This window comes from Cornus florida, unplaced genomic scaffold (assembly GCF_030987335.1).
Source record: "Cornus florida cultivar Cherokee Brave unplaced genomic scaffold, ASM3098733v1 CherokeeBrave_3.0.0_Hap2_Chr10, whole genome shotgun sequence".
Classification (NCBI taxonomy): domain Eukaryota; kingdom Viridiplantae; phylum Streptophyta; class Magnoliopsida; order Cornales; family Cornaceae; genus Cornus; species Cornus florida.
This window is the reverse complement of record NW_026775580.1, coordinates 4,385,732-4,410,745: the sequence shown is the minus strand read 5'-3', so window position 1 is coordinate 4,410,745 and position 25,014 is coordinate 4,385,732.

The window sequence follows — 25,014 nt, the reverse complement described above, 5'->3', positions numbered from 1 at the left end:
CGAAAACGACAAAAGTGGGTCATACCACCTAACGTCTACGTTCCAAATGAATCTATAGGATCATTCCTAAGCTACATTTGAACATTTCTAACATATATTACATTATGCATGTGATTCCAAACAACATAAGAATATGTTATACAAAGCAACAAGATATAGATTCTCAAGGTTATCAACTTGAAATCTAAAATACGAAAACAACTAAATATAACAATTTAGCATAATTAGAATTTCTAACACAACGTATCAAGACATAGATTCTCAAAGCCATCGACTTGAAATCTAAAAGTGTGAAAAACAACTAAATATAACAATTTAGCATGGATATACTTAACAACATCAATTCGCCAATAACCAAAACCATAAGTCACAATCAAATATGATTGTCAACTTGGAATTGAAAGTGAAATCAAATAGTGGAAGACTTGGACATCACATCTCAGAATGAACCAAGAACAATACGGTTATTTCGGGCATTAACCCGCTGGGAAAACCACCCTAGTGCGCACTATCTCAATTGGGGAGGACTCATACCTCCCGCACTAGAGCCAAACTCTAGCCATATCACTTGTAACAATGTCCCAAGATTCCTAAATAAACCAAATAAGTTCACAACTTATACATAATTTATATAATGCACGAAATCACCTTCCATGCACAAGTAGGTTGAAACCACACAATCCATGCCTTAGAGTTTTAATTCTAAAATGGCATATATAATGTCAAATACAAAGTGTGCAATACATTACACAAGGCAACAATATATTCCATAAAGAAAAAATGTTCTCATGAATATAGATATAATAACAATGTTATCAATTGCTCAAAAAAAATAACCAAGTGAATACACAACAAGTCCAAGTCCATGATTTGAATATAGAAACAACTTCTAAAACACAAATAGATCCATGGAGCCACTAAATAGAATTTAATTAAACAAAATAATCAAATTCTCTAAATTTCAGCTCAAATTCAAATAACCTCTAAATAATATATGTTAAATAACATAGCATACTCATTACATATATCAACTCAAAAGTGTAAAATGAGCAAGATATCATCAAATAGAATTTAATTAATTTAAATCAATTAAATCTCTAGATTTTCAAAAGTTGTTCAAATGATCCCAATTTAATATATGGAAAGCAATAAATCATGGTGATACCATATCTCAAGTTTAAAATGGAATACAAGCAAAACACAATTTACTAGAATTTAAATCAAATTAAATTCATTTAATCTCTAGATTTGAGAACTCATTTAAATCACCCCAAATTAACATACAACAAAGATCAAGTCTTGGCCATGCCATATATCAAGTCTAAAATGAGTTATATGCAAGCTAAGATACATCATTAATCTCTAAAATTAACAAGAGGCATACATACAACTTGTATTTCATACAAAAGCAAGTAAAATCACTTGGAAAGATAAATTATGACAACCCCTACCTCACTAGAGAAGAGTCTCTGTAGAATCCAAGGAAAATCAACACAAAATGGCAAACCCTTTTAGGGTTATGTTGAGGAGGATGACGGGAATAAAAAGTGTTCCAAGCTTCAAGGTCTAAGGTGAGTGGAAGGCCATAAAAAATCAAGGTCAAAGCCTAAGGTTTCAAGCTCCATCCATGGAAGCTAGGGTTTGTGGTGAAAAAGAAATGACATAAGGTGAAAAAAGTGTGAGTGGAGGAAATAGAAATCCTCCACTCACTATGTGATCCTACACCATGGTCAACACACACATCTATGGTCAATTGCACAAAAACCCTTCTTTAACAATATAATCCCAAAGTAGCCCAAAAACAATTGCAAGACTTAATTTGGAGCATACACTTGTCACTCATCCAAGCATCCATTGTAGGCTTCATCCTAAGCCTACACTTGTCAACCATCCAAGCCAACAAGTGCACCTAACTTAGATCAACAAGTGGTTGAATCTCCACCCTCCACATGTCCTCATCCAAGGCCTCAAAGTGTTTCTACATAAATGTCAACAAGTGGACCAATGAGAGTGTGACACTTGTCACACTTTTCGAAAATTACAAAAAGGTCCCTTTTGAAAATATCTTCCAAATTAAATTGCAAAATGGTCCCTAAGATGAAAAATAATTACTTTACAGTAATTACACAATTGACCCCAAAAGAAAGAGAAATTACAAAGAAGTGTGCATCCACACCCCTAAGGAAGAAAGACCACAACTAGCATGCTTTTCTACAAAAGTAAAAATACACATAGCATGGAATCTAAATATCGTGGATGCATGCAAAACCGGAATCAAATCCAAACATGAAAAATGTGGTTATTCCAACAAAGTGACAATCGAGAAAAAGATGAAAAGTGAATTGTGTCACAAAAGTGAAAACGTGAAAATGACTCGGTCCTCAAAGGAAGTCGTTAAACCAAAGGAAAGAGTATCGAAAACCATTCCCGAGCACTCAAGATGACACTAAGTGATGAGAAGCCAAACCCAAAAAAAGAAAGATCAATGAAGAAAAAAAAAAATATCCGTAAAAAAATCAGAGGAAAGGAAAGGAAGGAAAATGACTGGGTCATTACAATTTCGGTTGACCTAAATGGCTTCCATTCACCAGCCTCTTCAGTTTTGTTTCAGCACTGCTATTCTGACTTTGAATGGCCATATCTCCTTCATCAATGGTACCAATGCCATTTTCAGATTCAAATCACAGTGGGAGTTCTTCAAGTTATAGTGAAGTAGTGTGGGGATTTAGTTTGAACCGGTAAAGGGCATTTTGTGGGATTCTTGTCCAATGTTCTTGGAACCTCTTGGAATGTTGTAAAATGATTAGTTTAAGTTGTGTGGACCTCATTTGAATTGTTTAGAGTCAAATCTCCCTTCTCAATTGTAAATTGACCATTTTGCCCTTGATTAACGGGTTTTGCTCGTTTCTCTTCATTTGGTTGTTTCTTCTTCATTTGGACTCCGAATCATGCGATTCTTAAGCCCATCTTGATTAGTTTTTTGTTGCCTTTCTAGTGGTGTGCCCAGTGGTACCTAAATCCATAGTTTTTGAAATGACTAATTTGCCCCTGGGGGCTTACTTGTCATAATTCTGATCTTTTGTCTCCGCGTCAGTTCTCATTGAATTCCATGACCTCTGGGAAGGTCATTAAAGTGTCTTAGAGGCATGTAGTTCCTTGGGAGACTATTGTTTTGTTTCTTGCTTCCGCATCTGGATCCGTTATCAAGTCAATCTTCGGTTCATCACTGACCCACCGGGTTGAATAAAACTCGGGTCACTACAAGTGGTATCAGAGTGTCCGGGTTCGAATACCTTGGACGATGGGTTTTGGATGCATATCATGCTCACTTTGTTTTGCTTTGATATGCCATTTGTATCTTGTTAACATGTTTTATTCGATAACATGTCTTGTATGATAACATGTTCACATGCTCCGGTGTTTTGAGTCATCTATTATTTGTTAAGTATGCTTTATGTGTATATATGCTTCTTGATAACATGGGACCCAGACCATGTATGCGTAGCTATCATGTCCTAGAGTGATATTTTGTCTGTATGCTTATGTTAGCATGACCGTGTGCGCCGTATGTCGGCATACCCTACACTTTTCATTCACGTGTATTGTCATACCATATACTTACGTGCTTTTTGATAACATGTTTTGATTTTATAACATGTATGTTTGCTTATGTGATAACTCATTTAGAAGCTTACTTGACTATCTTAGCATATGATATATGCCTGTTTACCTTAACACATTGTACCTGCTTGTTACATTAGCATGTGGTTTATGCTTGTTCATCTTGACACGATTATATGCAGCATATCATCGTGTTTTGCGTTCTTCTCCTGTATACACTGACATGTCTTACGTGCTTTTTACTACTCATATGAGTAGATAGTCCATTGCTATGTTGCATTTTAGTTGTTTGCTCTTATGTCTAGTTTTGACGTTGTTTCTCAGGGTCTGTCATATCCCTTGGATGCATTCTTATTCTACGAAGTTTTTCCTCGGATAGGAGAAATTCATTTTGTAAGGACCCATGTCGGGAACCTTCTTGTCTATTTTGTTGGTTGGGTATTTTGAAACCTTAGTCTATCGGTTGATGCGAGTAAGGCTCATGTGAGCATAGAATCGCAGTTCTTATTCGGAGGAGTGAGATGTGGGCCAAGGAGGCACCGTTTCATTTCCCTTTTCCTTCCTGACTTCACGACATGATCGAGGAGTGTCAGGGAGTTTGCAATGTAGGAGCTACTGGCTTTACTTGCACTATGGATCTAAGGCCTTAAGCATAGCGGTGCCTACGATATTGTTGTTAGAGTTTTAGGATTAGCTACCCCAACTCTCGCAGATGCTTGGTTTCTGTAGTGCTTTTGGTAATGATCATTCTGACATTAATGTTATCCATATCAATAGGTTTTTTTGAATTGACCTGGTTGGGGGTATGTTATCAACTAATGCCTTATACTGTCATGTTACCTTACTGACGAGTAAGTGTGGGCGGGTTCTGGTCATTATTCATACTGCCTTGTCACTCTCTCCTTTTATCGTGATTTAGCCATTCGTTGTCTTGGGATTCTCTCGGTGGTTGACATTGAGTTAACATGCCGATTCGTATAAGGTATTGTCTCAGTTCGTGGTTTCGCGTTCCTTCAGTTGATCTTAAGACTTCTGGAGTTGTCTTTCAGTGCTTTATGAGCTGTCCTTGGTTTGACCTTTTGTTTGGTCTCTGTTTTGTTCTTTTCTAGTATGTTTCAAATTTCGGGGATGAAATTCCTTTAAGGAGGGTAGGTTCTAATGACCCGGTCATTTTCATTCCTTTCTTTTTCCTGAAATTTTACGGATAAAATTTTTTCCGTTTAATTTTCTTTTTTGAGTTCTATTTATTGTCACACAGTGTCGTCTCAAGTGCTCAGAAATAGTTTCTGAGACTCTTTCACTTGGATTGACAACTTCCTTTGAGGACCGAGTCATTTCCACATTTTCACCTTTCGGACACTATGCACTATTTCATCATTTTCTCTATTTCGTCTTTTCCCCGTTTGTCACTTTTCGGCACAACCTCACTTCTTGTGTTTGGAGTTGGTTTTTGACTTTACGTATCTTCATTCTAAGTGGTTTCCACGAAATATGTATCTTTACTTTTGTAGAAAAGTACTCTGGTTGCTCCTAGTGTCCATAAGGGCATGGATGCACAGTTCTTTAGAATCTTTTTCTTTTCTTGGGGTATTTTTCATAAATATCTTTTGAAGATATTTTATTTTAGGGGTATTTAATAAAATATCTTTTGGAAGATATTTTCATTTTGGGGCAGTTTTGCAGTTAACCTTTTTTGTAGGGGCCATTGTGCAATTAACGAAAGTTATTGCAAAATACCTTATTTTATGCCTGGATCCTCGTACGGGATTTGTTTTCACTTTTCGTCGAGTCATGGACTCTTAGAATTTTTTCCCGGACGTTTTCCCCAGTTTTAGGGATTTTTGACACCTGTTGCCGCTAAACTTGTTTGGGGCATATCTCTCTGCTCAGGACTCAGTTTTTGACGTTGTTTCTTTCGTTGCTCATATTTTCTCATTTTGAATCTTTTTTATTCATGAAGTTTCACCGTTTGAGTGCGTCTGCTCAAAATCCACTTTTTCAGACCCGACGAGACCCGTTGAGGGCACTTTTTGAAATTTTTTATAAATAGGGGAGTCTTAAGTGAAAAGTTAGATTTTTTCATCTTCTTCCCCCTCTTGGCCGGTAGCCATGGGAGCCTAGGGGCTACCTTCATTCTTTCTTCTCCTCCACTTGATTTCCTTGGTGAAAAGTCTTCGGCCTTAACGGTTATTGTTCACCTTATCGTGCTCTACCTTTCTCCCTTATTAAAACCCGTTTTTGACCAAATTTTGAGTTCAGGTTTGAAGTCAAGTTGTAATTTTCATGGGGCTTCTTAGGGATTCTTGTTCACCATGTTGTCCCCGACAAAACCCAACAGGTTCGTCGGATTTGAAGCACTTTTCTTTCAGTGGGGATTTGAGATTTTCATCTCAAATTGAGGTAGGGGGTGTTATAATTTATTTTCTTGTTATATTGCATACTATTGATGCTTATATAACTCATTTACATGTCTTTGCATCAAATCTAGAAACTTTAATTAATTATTTCTTTGTGTAAGATTTAATCTTCCCGGTTGCTCGTAGCTTGGTTTAAACATGTGGCATGATAGAATATTACACCTTGGTATGGTCATTGACATATATTAAATTGAGAGCTTTTGGACAACTATTAAATATTTTATTTAATATTTATCTTGGATAAATATTTAATTCATGTGGCCTTAACTAGCTTGAAATCAATATGTGTTAGCATATTATATTAGGCCCTAGCATGCTCTTCAACATAGGTGAATTTGAGAGTAATCGGAGATGTTTTGAAATCTAGTAATATTTAATTAATTTGATTAATTAAATTATATCATGTGCACTATTCACTCCATTGGATTTTTGACTTGATATTCTTGATGTGCATGCCATGTACTTTTACTTATATTAAATCTAGAATATTTGATTAGGTTTTGAAACCTTTCATTTAATTATTTTCTCGTATTAAAGTTTAATACTCATGGCCGTACCTTGCATAGAAAATTCTTGTAGCATACTTTTAAATCAAGTTTTGACATGTTATATAATATATATTAATTTGAGATCATTTGGATGAATTTCAAAATTTAGAGATTTTAATTAAATGAATTAATTAAAATCCATTCAATGGCTCCTTGGTCTTGATTAAGTTTCTAACCTTGTATTCATAATTTCCATGACAAGTTCCTTCACGTGTATCAATATGAGAATAATCGGATAAGTTTTGAAACTTATATTTAATTATTTCCTTTGTATAGAATTTAATTCACATTATTGTGTCTTGTATAAAATGAACTTGTAACTTGATATTAAACTTGTCCTTGACGTGATCCTTGACATGCCTTGCTTGTAGAATATTTGGACTTGCCTTGTAATATTGAAAATTTAATCTCTTAAGTAGATTAAATTCCCTTTTATGCTTCCATCGATTTAATCATGACCCCTTGCATCTTAGTTTCATTAATGTACTTAATGAACATGCATATTTGTCTTCGAATGGTTTAATTACACATGTATTGTTTAGTAAGTAACTGAATCATGTATCTTATACTTGTGGTATATTTACTTCAATAGATTTCTTGTGCTATATATACCTTGGTTCTAGTCTATATAAGATGCACACTATGATTCCCTGACATTTCACATGCCATTATAGTTGAGAACTTAGGGCATGACTTGTGTGTTCCAAAATATTGGTTGTGCATGAAATATGGTTAATGCATTTCTTGTATTTTGATACAATCTTGACTTGCACAACTTGTTGATTTTGGGACTTGGGATATCAATCCATAATTGACATGGCTAGGACTTGGTTCTAGTACGGGGGATTATCCCTCTACAACTATAGTGCGCACTAAGGGAAGGTACCCATGGGTTAGTAGCCCTAAAGTGATCCCAATAGTACGATTTTAATCCGGGCGATATCCGAGTTTCCACATTGGTTGATTTCACTCTTTAAATTTTAAGTTGCTATTCATTGAAGATTTAAACTTGTCGTGTTATGTGAAATGTTTTGATCATGTTAATTGCATTGATAAGGTGATCCTTGTATTCTAGTATTCTCTTGTCATGTTGTATGGATTATTCCAAACCTTGCTTAATTGTATAGAAAATGTCATTCATGTTAATCTATGTTCAAGTATCCTCCCTATCATGTTCTTTGGATTATCCCAACCTTGATTCGTTTCATATATGTATATATATCATGATTCTTGTTGATATTACTCTAAGGCAACTTAAGATGATCCCTGAGTCTCACCTTTGACATAGACGTTAGATGGCATGACCATTTTAAACTGTTTCATGTTAATCTAAAAATTTATAAGAAATCGAGTCTATGCATGCTCATCCTCTATGAGTAAACTTGTTTACTCACCCCGAAGTTACCGGGGGTATTGTTCAGGTACAGGATTCAAGATTTGGAGATTTGCACTTGCCTTGGGCGATTTGCAGATATGGAGTTTCTTTAATACTTTCTGGTTCACATGCAAGTGTTAGCATGTTTAAGTTTTACCTTTAAAGATGTAATGCTTAGTTAGGTTCAATATGCCATTTTTGCCAGATGACATGTAAAGTGTACTTAGATGCACTATTTGGGATGTATTTGATATGTATGATATGAGGCCAAGGGCCACAAGCTTTAAAGTTCAAGTGTATGCATTTAAATTCCAAGTTTAGTCTTTGAAATGTAATTTTTCCAACCTTGTAGGTTTGATATGTCAAATTTTGTAAATGAAATATAATGAGGCCGTAGGCCATTGTAACATGTTTAAAATGTTATATTACACTTGCGTGCATGTTCACACCTTCACACATTAGCTAATGTAATTTGATCATACCATGGGGGATTCAAATAAGGCATAGGGACTTCTCTTCATTTCTAGTGCATAACAAGAAATTTTGCACTTTCTCGAGTCATTTTGGCCGACCGAAATGCTATTTTGGTCAACCGAAGCCTTTTGGGTTTCAATTGTACAGTAAAAAGTCATTTTCCAGTAGCTTTTGCCTTGTTCAGGCCCATTTCGGTCAACCAATTCATCATTTCGGTCAACTTAAATGATTTTTCTTCACTTTCAGGAGTTCTGGAGTTTCTTTGGTCATTTCAATTGACCGAAATGGCTATTTTGGTCGACCTAAATAGCTTCCATTCACCAGCCTCTTCAGTTTTGTTTCAGCACTGCTGTTTCGACTTCGAACGGCCATATCTCCTTCATTTCTAACCCAAATGGGGTGATTCTTGAGCCTAAATTCATGGATTTTGAGTCAGATTTCCAATGGTATGAATGCCATTTTTAGATTCAAATCACAGTGGGAGTTATTCAAGTTTTAGTAAAGTAGTGTCGGGATTCAGTTTGAACTGAAAGGGCGTTTTGTGGGATTCTTGTCCAATGTTCTTGGAACCTCTTGGAATGCTGTGAAATGATTAGTTTAGGTTGTGTGGACCTCATTTGAATTTTTTAGAGTCAAATCTCCCTTCTCAATTCTAAGTTGACCATTTTGCCCTTGATTAACGGGTTTTGCTTGTTTCTCTTCATCTTATCATTTCTTCTTTGTTTGGACTCTGAATCATGCGATTCTTGAGCCCATCTTGATTAGTTTTTCATTGCCTTTCTAGAGGTATGCCAGGTGGTACCTGAACCCATAGTTTCTGAAATGACTAATTTGCCCCTGAGGGCTTACTTGTCATAATTCCGATCTTTTGTCTCCACATCAGTTCTCATTAAGTTCCACGACCTCATGGAAGGTCATTAAAGTGTCTTAGAGGCGTGCAATGCCTTAGGAGACCGTTGTTTTGTTTCTTGCTTTCTCATCTGGATCCATTATCGAGTCAATCTTCGGTTCATCACTGACCCACTGGATTGAATAAAACTCGGGTCACTACAATCAAGAACTTGACATGACTACGACTTAGTTCTAGTACGGGAGATCAAGAGCTCCCTATACTATAGTGCGCACTAGGGGAAGGTACCCATGGGTTAATAGCCCTAAAGTGATCCAAGAGTACGGTTTTAATCCGAGCGATATCTAAATATCCACTTTGGTTTGATTTCACTCTTTAATTTCTAAGTTGATAACCTTATGAAATTACTTCTCATTGTGCTATATGAAAGTTCCAATGTCATTTTAATAGCATGGATTAAATTATATTGAATTACAAACTTTGTAACAAGTTAGACTTATGCATGCTCCTTCCCTACAAGTAAACTTATTTACTCACCCTAAAGTTACCAGGTTGTTTTTCAGGTAAAGAAGCATTATTGTGGGATGCACAACACTCTTAGAATTGCTTGATTTCTTGGAATATTTTTGGTGATATTGAATATGCACTTGTTAGCATATCATGGTTCTTTTTTTTGTTTAATGTATTAAAACTTGTAATTATTGTTCTAACTATGTAATGTGCACTTAAGTGCACCTTTTGATACTCTTTGAAGGCATATGTAATAAGGCCAAGGGCCAAGGACAATTTTATGATAGGTATGCTTGCTTAAACTCATTGTTTGTTTATGAACTCATGGGAATTCATGCATTGAAGGGTCATATTTTGCATAAGGTATACCATGAGGCCGTAGGCCATTATAGCACGTCTACTTTATCATTTTACACATGCGAGCATGATCACATCTAACAAAACACATGGATTTCAACTTTTGAACTATTGTGGGATCATTTAAGAAGTTTTCATGCAAATTTCATGCAAGAGAGCATTTTTCAAGTTTCTGTTTGAATTAGCATGTTTTGGATGCTTGCATGAGGTGAAGGAATGTTTTGAAGCTCATTCGAATCAAATAGAATGCATGTAGGACCTTAGAAATGGACCGATCACCTTCCCCATTCACTGCAATAGCTTTTTTTTGCTGCAGCATGGTGCATCGACCGGCTGATAGCAGATATCAGCCGACTGACACATATCGAGTTTACATTCTAATAGCCTTTTTGGGATTTTTGGCATTTTGGTTGGCTGACGATTGGGGTTCAGTCAGCTAACGATAGGGTTTCAGCCGGCTGGTCCTTGATAGTTAATCGGCTGATCCTCCCTCAAGCCTTCAACTTTCTGTTTCCTTTTACAGTTTTGTCACAGCAACTTTAGAAGGGCATATCTCAGTCGTTTCAAATCTAAATCAGGTCGTTCTTGAGTCTAAATTCAAGAGCTTGAAGTTAGCTTTCCAATGGTACCAACCACACACCAAAAGTCCAATCGAGAGAGAGTTATTGTAGTTTTAGTGAGATAGGGTCGCGGTAGCTCTAAATCGATGGATGCCGTTTTATCTTAAATCATATCTTTTCCGTCTGGGCTCCGAATCAAGCGATTCTTGAGTCTATTTTCATTTATTTTTCATTGTCCTTCCAATGGCATGCTTGGTAGCATCCATTCTATCTATAAATTGACCATTTTACCCCTAGGCTCATACTTATTTGTTTTGAAGTATCATTTTCGCATTTGTTTTCCTTGGGTTCCGTGACCTCATTGAGGGTCACATTAGAGTTTTAGAGGTGTGTAGTATTTCTAGAGACTTTTATTTTACTTCTTGGTTTCGCATTCTGGATTCGTTATCAGATCTACGTTCTGTTCATCATAGGACGCACTGGCCTAAAAACCAGGGCCATCACATGGATATTTCTTTTGGAAATATGAAAGTGAAGCTGAACATCTTTAGTGCTTCTCAACATCCTCAAGGGGAATATGAGTGTTACTTTATTGACATCATTGATGAAATGGTTGAAGAATCTCTCCCATTTATTTTAAGTCAAGATCTTATTGAAGCTTGCTTGGCTCATTTTGACTTCGAAATTTTGATATTGATCAATCCATTCATGAAGTCAACTTTTTGGTTGAAGCCAATGTAATCTCAGACTTTCCTTCTTGGAAAGTGCCAAATGAACCTCTTCAATTATTTTCCAGCACTCCTCCTATCCCTTCACTGAGATGTCCACCTCAACTTGAGTTAAAGCCACTCCTAGTAAATCTCAAGTATATATTTCTTGGTGTAAACAAAACTTTTTTGGTCATTATTGCATCGGATCTTTCCTAAAACCAAGAAAACAGCCTTTTAGCGGTGTTACAAGAGCATAAAGAAGCTATTGGTTGGTCGGTGGCTAATTTAAAAGGAATTAACCCTTCCATTTGCATGCACCACATTCTTTTAGAGGAAGAAGCTAAACCTTCCCGAGAGGTGCAGCGTCGGTTGAATCCTAACATGAAGGAGGATGTCATGAAAGATGTAACCAAGCTATTAGATGCAGGGATCATCTACCCCATCTCGGACAGCAAGTGGGCAAGCCCCACTCAATTGTTCCAACGAAGTCTAGCCTCACCATTGTTGAAAATTCAGTGGGAGAACTTATGCCACAACGCACCACCACTGGATGCCGTGTGTGCATAGATTATCGAAAACTAAACTCTGAACCTAGGAAAGATCATTTTTCACTCCCATTCATTGATCAAATCCTAAAAAGGTTAGCTGGCCAAAGTTACTATTGTTTTCTTAATGGTTATTTTGGCTATGACCAAGTGGCTGTAGATCCTCAAGATCAAGAGAAGACCACCTTCATTTGTCCTTTTAGAACTTTCACTTATCGTCACATGCCCTTTGGGTTATGTAATGCACCAGCCACTTTTCAGAGATGCATGATGTCCATATTTTCTGATATGGTTGAAAAATTTCTTGAAGTATTCATGGATGATTTTTCTATCTTTGGATCTTCTTTTGACTCTTATCTCCATAATCTATCACTCGTGCTTCAAAGATGCAAAGATACCAATCTGATCTTAAGTTGGGAAAAAAATCACTTCGTGGTACAAGAAGGGATTGTCTTGGGACACATTATCTCTAAAAGAGGGATTGAGGTCGATAAGGCAAACGTTGAATTAATTCAAAGCCTTCATCCTCCCTCTTCGGTGAGACAAATTGAATCTTTTTTTCGCCATGCTGTCTTTTATCGCCGCTTCATTAAGGATTTTAGCAAGATATCTCGGCCTTTGTGCCTTCTTAAAAAGGACATTAATTTCAATTTTGATGAAGCATATTTGGAAGCTTTTAAGAAGCTCCATTCACTACTCTTTTCTGCCCCAATCATGAAACCACCTAGTTGGTCTCTTTCCTTTGAGATCATGTGTGATGCATCTGATTATGCATTAGGTGCTGTTTTGGGCTAACGTGTAGATAAAACTCCTCATGCTATTTATTACGCTAGTAAGACTCTCTTACATGCTCAAATGAATTATACAACAACTGAAAAAGAGTTGCTAGCAGTTGTCTATGCCTTGGATAAATTCTGTTCATATCTTCTTGGATCCAAGGTCATTGTCTTCACGGATCATGCCGCGTTAAGACATCTACTTGCAAAGAAAGAGACCAAGCCTCGACTCATTCATTGGATACTCTTACTCCAAGAGTTCAACATTGAGATTAAGGATGTAATGCCCCGATATTTTAAAGGATTTATTAATTAGGATTAATTACTTTTATTTTATTTTTTAAATGATTTATTTGGATTTAATTGCTTTTATTGTTATTTTTTTAAAATGATTTGTTTTATTTAATTGAGTGCTAGATTAATTGTCTTATTTTAATTAAGTTATATTTCATGATTATGTATGATGATTGATTGTTTATGTACTTAATTTAGATTAAATTGTTGGTGTGTTGATTTTATTAGTATGATGTGACTTAGTTGTACATTCTTATTTGTTTATATGCTTCATGTAATTAGTTATTTTAATTTAAGTGTTTATTTAATTATTTTATTTATTTAAATTAATTGGACTGGGCTTAAAGGAAATTGGACCAAAGGATATGGTCTTGGGCTTAAATGAAGCTTTATTGGGTTAATTAATAAAACCCATGGTTTTGTGATTATTTAAATGATCATTTTTTGTATAATTATAACTATATATTTAATTAATTAGTGTTATAAATATAATTAATTAATTAGTGTTATAGAAGGATATATATAGGATATATGATTTAATTAACTAATAATTAATTATGGATGATATATATATATATATATATATATATATATATAATATATGTTTATATATATTATATTATTTAAAAGATAATTATTATTATTTTATTTGGTAATCCTAATAGGAATAGGAATAGGGGAATTAATGTGTATAAATGTGACGACCTTGGATTTTTCAACCCAGTGTGTCCTGTAATGAACCATAGTTTGACCCGATAACAGATCTGAAATGCGGAAGCGAAAATATAAAACAAGACTCTAAGAAGTCAAAGTGACCTTCCATAAGGTCATGGAACTTAATGAGAACTAATGCGGAAGCAAAGATCAAAAATATGACAAATATACCCCCAGGGGCAAAATAGTCATTTCTGAAAACTATGGACTCGGGTGCCACTGAGCACACCACTAGAAGGACAATGAAAAGCTAATCAAGATGGACTCAAGAATCGCATAATTCAGAGTCCGAAAGAAGGAGAAATGGCATGACGAAGAAAAACGACCACTTAAAGCAAAAAGGGTAAACTGATAATTATCCAAGAAGATCCGGGTGCAACCAGAGTACTTTACCACAAAAATAAAGATACGTATTTTGTGAAAACCACTTAGAATGAAGATACGTGAAGTCAAAAACCAACTCCGAACATAAAGAGTGAGGTTACCCCAACAAAGTGACAAGCGGGGAAAAGACAAAATAGGGAAAAGGACGAAACAGGGAAAAGGACGAAACAGGGAAAAGGACGAAAAGTGAATAATGTCGAAAAACGAAAAATGTGGAAATGACTCGGTCCTCAAAGGAAGTTGTCAATCCAAAGAAAAGAGTCTCAAAAACCATTTTTGAGCACACGAGACGACACTAAGCAACGAGAAACTGAACTCAGAATAAAAATTTCAACGAAAAAAATTCATCCGTAAAATTCTGAGGAAAAAGGAAAGGAAAGAAATGACCGGGTCATTACAACCTACCCTCCTTAAAGAGATTTCATCCCCGAAATCAGGAACATTCCCAGAAGAACCGAAGAAGGACCGTACACAAGGTCACACCAAGGAATAGATCATAAAGTACACAAGGACAACTCCAAAGGTCTGAAGATCAATGAAAGGACACGAAACCACGAACCGTGCGGCACCTCTCCAACAAATTGACATACTAACCCAATGTCAACCACCCCAAGGAGATCAAGGCAACTACACATCGAAACAAGGAACATAACCAGAAGCAACATGGCAGCACGAATACTGACTAGAACCCACCCACAACGTACCCAAGGTGTGGTAGCATCCACAGTGTTAAGTGCCCGCCCACACTCACATTACTAGCTAGGTAATGCAAGGTAGCATCAACGGAAATTAGCACTCGCCCACACACAACCTGTACGGTAGCATGACAATATAAAGCCCTAATTCATCACCTACCCCCAACAAGCTTACCTGTGAAACCTATTGATACAAATGACATCAATGTTAAAATGATCATTACCAAAAGCACCACAGAAAACCAGGCATTCTGTGAGAGTTATGATATGGTCTAAAATGTTCGGCCGGACTATTCTGGCTAATCCAAAACTCTGACAATAATGTCATAGGCACCGCTACGCTTAAAGCCTTAAATCCTCAATACGGGAAAAACTGACAACCACAAGTCTCAAAACACTGTTGTCAACCACACCAGTCACGAATCCAAAGCCTGACAAGTCTATGCCTTTGAGCCAATGGATTGGACTTTACAAATCAAACAACATCATCATCGCCCTAGTCACAATGACTTCCAACAAAATAATGCACCCAAAATCTTCCACGTCATCCTAAAGCTATAAGGCTACGCCTAGGAATCAAGACATCGGATCAAGCTCACACTCACAATCCCGACAACCAAGGTCATACAACCCCGAGCATAGTGCGGAATGATAAAAAAAGAATAAACTAATAAAGCAATTAGTTATGAAACATATATACATATGCAAGTATACATTCACAAGTATACAAAGAAATGTCAAAACGGAAACGCAACATATGTATATGTACAAGTATACACTCATAAGTATACTAAGCAGTACTAAATCCATGGTAGACAAGTATACGAGCTCAAGTATACTAAACCAAAATGAAATGAAATAAACAACATGTAAGCATACTAGGTACAAGTATACTAAATGTAAATAAACGTCCATGCACCATACAACTAAACACATAGTGTACAAGGGCAATCAAATATGCTACCTATCACATAGGGGTCAAGCATCAAAGACACGCTATACATCACCTATGACGCTAGCATGACAAGCAGATATAGTAAATGAAAACACATCGCCTATATCATCACATAACTACCAAATAGTCACAACCCCTAACATATTTCTAAGGCATGCGCAAAACAACAAGGCATATAAATATGTAGGAATGACTATGCAAATAACAATCCCATAAAATCACAAGCAAGAAGGGATGAAATGCCTCTTAGAAGAACAAACTCTCTAAAGTGAATCCCAAAAACCTGGATGAGTCCAATCCCTCACAGCAAGGAAGTGAATCATCTCCTATAATGAACACTAAGGTTCCCAAAACAAAGAGTCTACAAGTCTTTCCCAAAACTGGCTCAAACACAAGGTGGAATCCTAACGCCACATAAGATAAAACCACCACTCTAAGAAGAAAGGGCACGGGAACCTCGCCGTTAAGGCCAACAAAGACAAAACTTCCAATCCCCAAGGAAGGACTCGAGTCAATCTGATTCGTCATCCCATGACGTTCGAAACAAGACCCTAATGACGTCACCACATCAAGGTTACCACAAAACCCCAAGAGATAATGCCCTAGCATCAATCTCAACCAACCAAGCTGGAACAACCCACAATGCCTAAACAAGACATAAAAGTAAGCAGTTGACACGTAACATAGCAATAGACTACATACTCATAGAAGTAGTAAGGTCATATAAGGCATGTCAACGTATGCATCATACAATCAGGCTGAGGATGACAAGCACACGCAATATGCTAAGGCAAATAAGCATAACCCACATGCTAAGTAAATAAACGTAAATTGAAATGCTAAAATAGACAAGCATAGAGAATGTGACGGCCCAAGTTTTTCAACCCGGTGCGTTAGTGATGACCCGAAAGTTGACCCGGTAACGGGTCCGAAATGCGAAAGCAAAAGATAAACCAAGGTCTATAGAGATATAGATCATCCCCAAGACACCACTGTGACCTTCCATGAAGTCACGGAACTCAAAGAGGACAAAAGTGAAAACAAAGGTCAAAACAGCCAAAAACCGTGAACGAAGGGGCAAAATGGTCAACTCACAATTAAAAGGAGAAATTTAACTCTAAACAAGTCAAACAAGGTGAAAACAACCTAATTTATTTATTTTACAACATTCCAAGAGGTTCTAAGAACATTGGACAAGAATCCCACAAAATGCCCTTTCCCAGTTTAAGCAAAAACTGACACCCTCTAACTAAAACATGAATAACTCCCATTGTGATTGGAATCTGAGAATGGAATTGGTACCATTGGAAATCTGACTCAAAATCCATGAATTTAGGCTTAAAAATCACCCCATTTGGATTTAAAACGAATGAGTTATGACCATTCAAAGTTGGAAGAACAGTGCTGAAACTGAACTGAAGCTATGCTCGGGATCTACCTATTTCGGTCGACCGAAATGAGCCATCGGACGACCAAAATGAACAAAATTTGTGCTGGTAACATGTTTTTGAGATGTGGATACTTCGGTAGACCGAAATGAACCATCGGTCGACCGAAATAAGCCATCGGTCGACCAAAATGGCCCTGAACAGTAGAAATGGCTACTGGAAATGAGTTTTTATTGTGCCTTGATGATTCCAAATGCCATCGGTCGACTGAAATGAAGTTTTGGATGACCGAAAAACCACAAAAACCTGCTATAAGACCTGCTATGATCAAGAATTGTTGAGACTTCACCAAAGTCTCAAACCCTAACATGAATATGAACCAAAAACATGTTTTTAAGCTATCTAAGCATGCTCGCAAGGGTACTTTACATATTGAAATGTATTACAATGGTCCATGGCCTCATTACATGATGTTTACAAAATTTGACATGCCAAACCTCAAGGTTAGAAAAGAATACATTTCAAAACAAAACTTGATACTTAAATGCATACACTTAAATCCTTAGAGTTTATGGCCCTTGGCCTCATATCATACTACACATCAAATAGGTTCCAAATAGTGTATCTAAGTACACTTTACATGAAATAAGACAAAAATAGCATACTGAACCTATCTAAGTGTTACAACACTAAAAGTATAACTTAAACTTGCAAACACTTGCATGTGAGCAAGAATGCCTTAAAAGAAACTTCAAATTTCCAAACCACCAAAGGTAAATGCTAATCTCCATTTCTTGAATCTTGTACCTGAAATATGCCCTAGTAACTTTGGGGTGAGCAACATAAAGCTACTCGTAGGAAATGAGAATGCATCAACCTACGTTTTACAATTTCATCACCTTAAGGTGAAACATGTTAAAGGGTTCATGCCACCTAGCGTCTATGTCAAGATGAGACTCAGGGAGTATCCTAAGCTACCCTAGATCATTCCTAGCATAAATCACATTATTCATGCAATTCAATAACATAAGAACATGTTATACAAAGCAACCAGATGTAGATTCTCAAAGTTGTCAACTTGAAATCTAAAATGCTAGAATAACCAAAGTGGGTTATGCCACCTAACGTCTATGTTCCAAATGAATCTATAGGATTATTCCTAAACCACATTTGAATATATAAGGCATAATGTACTTAACAACATCAAAATGATTCACTAAAACCATAAAACATAGATGTACTTAACAACATCAAAATGATTCACTAAAATCATAAAACATAGATGTACTTAACAACATCAAAATGATTCATTAAAATCATAAACATGGATGTACTTAACAACATCAAAATCGCCAATAACCCAAAACCAGAAGTCATAATATAAACATGATTGTTAACTTGGAATTAAATGCGAAAACAAATAGTGGAAGACCTGGACATCACGCTTGGAATTCTGCTGAGACCTCAATGGTTATTCCGGGCACTAACCCGCAGGGAAAACCACCCTAAGTGCGCACTATCTCAATTGGGGAGAACTCATACCTCCCGCACTAGAGCCAAACTCTAGCCATGTCACATGTAACAACAATGTCCCAAGAGAATCCAAAATAATCCAAATAAGCTCACAACTTATACATAATTTATATAATGCACGAAAACTACCTTCCATGCACAAGTAGGTTGAAACCACATAATCCATGCCTTAAGTTTCAATTCTAAAATGACATACATAATATCAACACAAAGTGTACAATTCCTTACACAAGTCAATCATATATTCAATATTGGAAACAAATTCTCATGAATATAAATTTAACAACAATGCTCTTCAATGCTTAAAACATAATCAAGTGAATACTCAACAAGTCCAAATCCACGACCTCAACATAGAAGCAACTTCTAAAACATAATTAAATTCATAGATAAACAAGATAGAATTTAATTAAATCAAAATAATTAAACTCTCTAGATTTCACTTCATTTCCAAATGGCCTCAATCAAATATATGTTGAAGGACAAATCATGGTCATTACATATATGCATTCAAAAGCTTAATTAGGCCAATGAAACCACAAAATAGATTTTAATTAATTTATTTAATTAAAGTCTCTAAAATTTTAAACTCAACCAAATGCTCTCAATTTAAAGTATGTTAAAGAACATGCCAAGACTTAATTTAAAAGCACAACACAAGTTCATTTCATGTAAAGTATGGCCATGGGAATTAATCTTTCACAAAGAAAAATATTAAATAAAAGATGCAACTTTTATTCAAATAATCCCAATTAAATATATGTTAACAAACATATTAAAATTAAGCTTTCTAGCGTGCCACAATTCAAATCCAAGTTATACATCATCGTAAAAATTTAATCTTATACAAAGAATTAAATATTACTAACTTTCTAGATTTGATACAAGGCATACATATATGTTGTATAATCATGGGAAACACATAATACAACACACTAATAATCCTAAACACATTCCCTACCTCCATTTGAGATGAAATCTCAAATCCCCACCAAAATGAATGTGCTCCAAATCCGACGAAACTTCTAGGTTTTGTCGGGGACAACACCGTGAACATAACCCCTAAGGAAGCCCTATCAAATTCACATCTTGACTTCAAATCCAAACTCAAGAAATGGCCAAAAGTGAATTCTAATAAGGGGGAATGGAAGAACACATCGAGGGGAATAATTAACATAAAGGTACTACACCTTTTCAACCAAGGGAAGTGGTCGGAAAATGAAGAAGAAGACCGGAAGCCATGGCTGCCATGGATGGCCGGCCAAGGGAGAGGAGAGAGAGAGAGAGAAAAATCTGATATTTTCTCTTAAGTGCTCCTATTTATAGAAAAACCCTAAAAGGGCCCCGAACGGAGCCCCGCCGGGTCCGGAAAAGTTAAATTCGTGCAAATGCACTCAAACAGAAAAACTGCGTGAATGAAAAAGATTCAAAATGAGAAAATAAGAACAATGGAAGAAACATCATCAAAAATTGAGTCCCGAGCAGAAAGTTATTCCCCAAACAAGTTTGGCGCTAATTGGGGCCAAAAACCCTGAAACTGGAGAAAACAACCAGAAGGAAATTCCAAGAGTACACGACTCGATGAAAAGTGAAAATGAATCCTGTACGAGGATCCAGGCTCAAAACAAGACATTTAACAATAACTTTCATTAATTACACAATGGCCCCTCCAAAAAGTGAAAACTACACTAATGGCCCAGAATGAAAATATCTTCCAAAAATATTTTCTTAAAATATCCTAAAATAAAATATCTTCAAAAGATATTTATAAAAAGCACCCCAAGAAAAGAAAAGATTCCTAAAGAACTTTGCACCCATGCCCCTATGGACACCGGGAGCAACTAGAGTACTTTCTTGCAAAAGTAAAGATACGTATTTCATGGAAACCACTGAGAATGAAGATACGTGAAGTCAAAACCCAACTTCAAACGCAAGAAGTGTGGTTATGCCAACAAAGTGACAAACGGGGAAAAGACAAAATAGGGAAAAAGAAGAAATGGGGAAAAGGACAAAAAGTGAATAGTGTCGAAAAACGAAAAATGTGGAAATGACTCGGTCCTCAAAGGAAGTTGTCATTCCAAAGAAAAGAGTCTCAGAAATCACTCCATAGCACTCGAGATGAAACTAAGCGACGAGGAACTGAACTCAGAAAGGAAAATATCAACGAAAAAAATATATATATATATCCGTAAAAATCTAAGAAAGGGAAAGGAATGAAAATAACCGGGTCATTACAGAGAAGGTACTGAAGCCGACAAGCATATACAGTATGTTAAGGCAGACAAGTACATACAACAAGCTAAAATTTACAAGTATATACAATGTACTAAGGTAAACCAGCACATGTATCATGTTGAGACAGTTAAGTAAACTTCTAAACATTCGTCCACATAAGCACGTAAACATGTTATCAAGAAGCAACTAAACACATAAAGCATGGAAACACAAGCATGACATGCACCCAAAACCGGTCATCCTTGTTATGACTCAGAAATTCTCCTTCCTTTCCTTTTCCTGAAATTTTACGGATGAATTTTTTTCGTTTAATTTTCTATTCTGAGCTCTGTTTTTTGTCACTTAGTGTCATCTCGAGTGCTCAGAAATGGTTTCTGAGACTCTTTTATTTGGATTGACAACTTCCTTTGAGGACCGAGTCATTTCCATATTTTCACTTTACGGACACTATGCACTATTTCGTCCTTTTCCCTATTATGTCTTATCCCCGTTTGTCAGTTTTTGGCACAACCTCACTTTTTGTGTTCGGAGTTAGTTTTTAACTCCACATATCTTGATCTTGAGTTGTTTCCACGAAATATGTATCTTTACTTTTGCAAGAAAGTACTATGGCTGCTCCCGGTGTCCATAGGGGCATGCATGCACAATTCTTTGGAATTATTCTTTTCTTGGGGTGTTTTTCATAAATATCTTTTGGAGATATTTTATTTCAGGGGTATCTAAGAAAATATCTTTTGGAAGATATTTTCATTCTGGGGCAGTTTTGCAGTTAACCTTTTTTACAGGGGTCATTGTGTAATTAACGAAAGTTATTGCAAAATATCTTATCTGGAGCCTGGATCCTCGTACGGGATTCATTTTCACATTTCGTCAAGCTGTGTACTCATAGAATTCCGTTCTGGTCATTTTTCTCCAGTTTCAGAGTTTCTGGCCCCAGTTGCCGCCGAACTTGTTCGGGGCATGTCTCCCTGCTCAGGACTCAGTTTTTGACTCCATTTCTTCCGTTGTTCATATTTTCTCATTTTGAATCTTTTTGGTTCATGGAGTTTTGCTGTTTGAGTGCATTTGCTCAAATTCTACTTTTCCAGACCCGATAGAGCCCTTTCGGGGCGCTTTTTGAGATTTTCTATAAATAGGAGGCCTTAAGAGAAAAAGACAGACTTTTCTCTCTCTCTCCCCTCTTCTGGCCAGAATCCATGGCAGCCATGGCTGCCACCTTCTCTCTCTTCTTTTGGTCCACTTTTCCTTGGTAGAAATCCTTCGGCCTTAACATTTATTGTTCCCCTCGACGTGTTCTACCTTGTGATTTTCATGGGGCTTCTTGCGGATTCTTGTTCACGGTGTTGTCCCCGACAAAACCCTTCGGTATCGTCGGATTCAGAGCACTCTTATTTCGGTGGGCCTTTGAGGTTTTCATCTTAAATTAAGGTAGGGGATGTTCTAGGTTTAATTCTTCTTATATAGCATGCTTGTGATGCTTATACAACTTGTTTGCATGATTAAATATAAAATCTATGGATTTTATTATTTATTTTTCTTGTACGGGATCTGATTTTCCCGGTTACTCATAACTTGGTTTAAACATGTAGTATGATATTATATTGCCCCATGATATGCTCATTGTCGTGTATTAAATTTAGAACATTTAAATAAGTATTAAAGCTTTTATTTAATATTTATCTTAGGTGAAAGATTAATTCACATGGCCTTAACTAGCTTGAAATTAATATGTATTAGCATATTATATTAGGCCCTAGCATGCTCATCAACATAGATTAAATTGGGAGTAATCGAAGTTGTTTAAAAATCTAGAGAATATTTAATTAATTGATTAATTAATGTATTCCGAGTGTACTATTCACTCCATTGAAATTCTGACTTGATATTCATGATGTGCATGCCATATTTATTCACATATATTAAATCTAGAATATTTGATTAGGTTTTGAAACCTTTCATTTATTATTTTTCTAGTATTAAAGATACTCATGGCCACATCTTTCTTAGAATCCATTTGTATTGTGCTTTTAAATCAAGTTTTAACGTGTTGTATAACATATATTAAATTGTGAGCATTTGGGAGACTTTCAAAAACTAGAGATTTTAATTAATGGAATTAATTAAAATCTATTCAATGGTTCCATGAGCATGTTTAAGTCTCTAACTCGGTATTCAAGATTTTCTTAATAAGTTCTTTCACGTGTATTAATTCGAGAACAAACGGATAAGTTTTGAAACTTATATTTATATGCTTCCTTTGTATGGAACTTAACTCACATCGTTGTGTCTTGCATGAAACGAACTTGTAACTTGGTATTAAACTTATTCATGACATGATACTTGGCTTGCCTCGTAATCTTGATAATTTAATCCCTTAAGTAGATTAATTTCCTTGCATGCTTCCATTGAGTTAATCATGCCTTGATATGAATTCTTATTAAACTAGTGAACTTGACTTGAATTTCATGAACTATTATCTTTTATCAAACATCGTGACCTCTTGTATCTAGGTTTCATTAATATACTTAATGAACATGCACCTTTGTCTTGGAATGATTTAATCACTCATGTGTTGCTTCGTAATTACTTGAATCATGTATCTTATACTTGTGGTATATTTACTTCAATGAACTCCATGCGCTATATATCTTGGTTGTTGTCTATATAGTTGCACACTATGATTTCCTGACATTTCACATGCCATCATAGTTGATGAACTTAGGGCATGACTTGTATGTTCCAAAATCTTGGTTGTGCATGAAACGTGATTAATGCATTTCTTGTATTTTGATACTATCACTAGTTTGCACAACTTGTTGATTTTGGGACTTGGGATATCAATCAAGAATTGACATGGCTAGGACTTGGTTCTAGTACGGGGGAATGCCCTTCTACAACTATAGTGCGCACTAAGGGAAAGGTACCCATGGGTTAGTAGCCCTAAAGTGATCTCAAGAGTACGGTTTTAATTTGGGTTATATCCGAGTTTCCACATTGGTTGATTTCACTCTTTAAATTTCAAGTTGCTATTCCTAGAAGATTTAAAACTTGTTATATTATGTGAAATGCTCCAATCTTGTCATTTGCATAGATATTATGCCTCATTTGTGATTTTAAGTATACTTCTTATCTTGTTAATTACATTGATAATGTAATTCTTGTTAATTTATATCCAAGTATACTTATTGTCGTGTTATGTGACGACCTTGGTTTTTAGGCCAGCGTGTCTTGTGATGAATCGTAAGGATGATCCGATAACGGATCCGAATGTGGAAGCGAAAATAGAAAATAAGACTTTAAGAAGTCAAAGTGACCTTCCATGAGGTCGTGGAACTCAACAAGAACTGATGCGGAAGCAAAAGATCGAAAGTATGACAAATAAGCCCCCAGGGGCAAAATAGTCATTTCTAAAAACTATAGATTCGGGTGCCACCGAGCATACCATTGGAAGGACAATGAAAAACTAATCAAGATAGACTCAAGAATCGCATGATTCGGAGTCCGAACGAAGGAGAAACGGCATGACGAAGAAAAAAGAGCACTTAAAGCAAAAAGGGTAAACTGGTAATTATCCAGGAAGAACCGGGTGTAACCGAGCACACCATTGGAAAGACAGCGAAAAATTAGTCAAGTTCAAAAAAAAATTCACTTGAATCGGAGTCCGGACGAAGGAGAAAAGCCCAAAAGAAGAATAGACGTCACGGCGGCCCGACGAGGGGCCGTGCGCACACGGCGCACAAAGACATGGCTGGTGGCAGCCCTTAGCTGCTGCTACATTATTTTTTGATCTGCCCAGAACTGAGGCTTGAAACGGAGGTCAAGACGAGTTTTTCTGGAAAAATATGAAGAAGAAACCCCCCCTAAAATCGAGTTTTCTACCCGACTTCATGGACGGAATCGAAAAAAACTCATTGTGAAATCCCCAAAATGCCCCTAGATCAGAACTAAACAAGAGGGTCATAAAGCTGCTAAATGAAAACTGGAAGCTGAAACTTCACGAGGGATTTCCGGTACCAAGATGACATTTTCTGGAAAAACACGAAGAAGAAACCCGCTCTAAAATCATGTTTTCT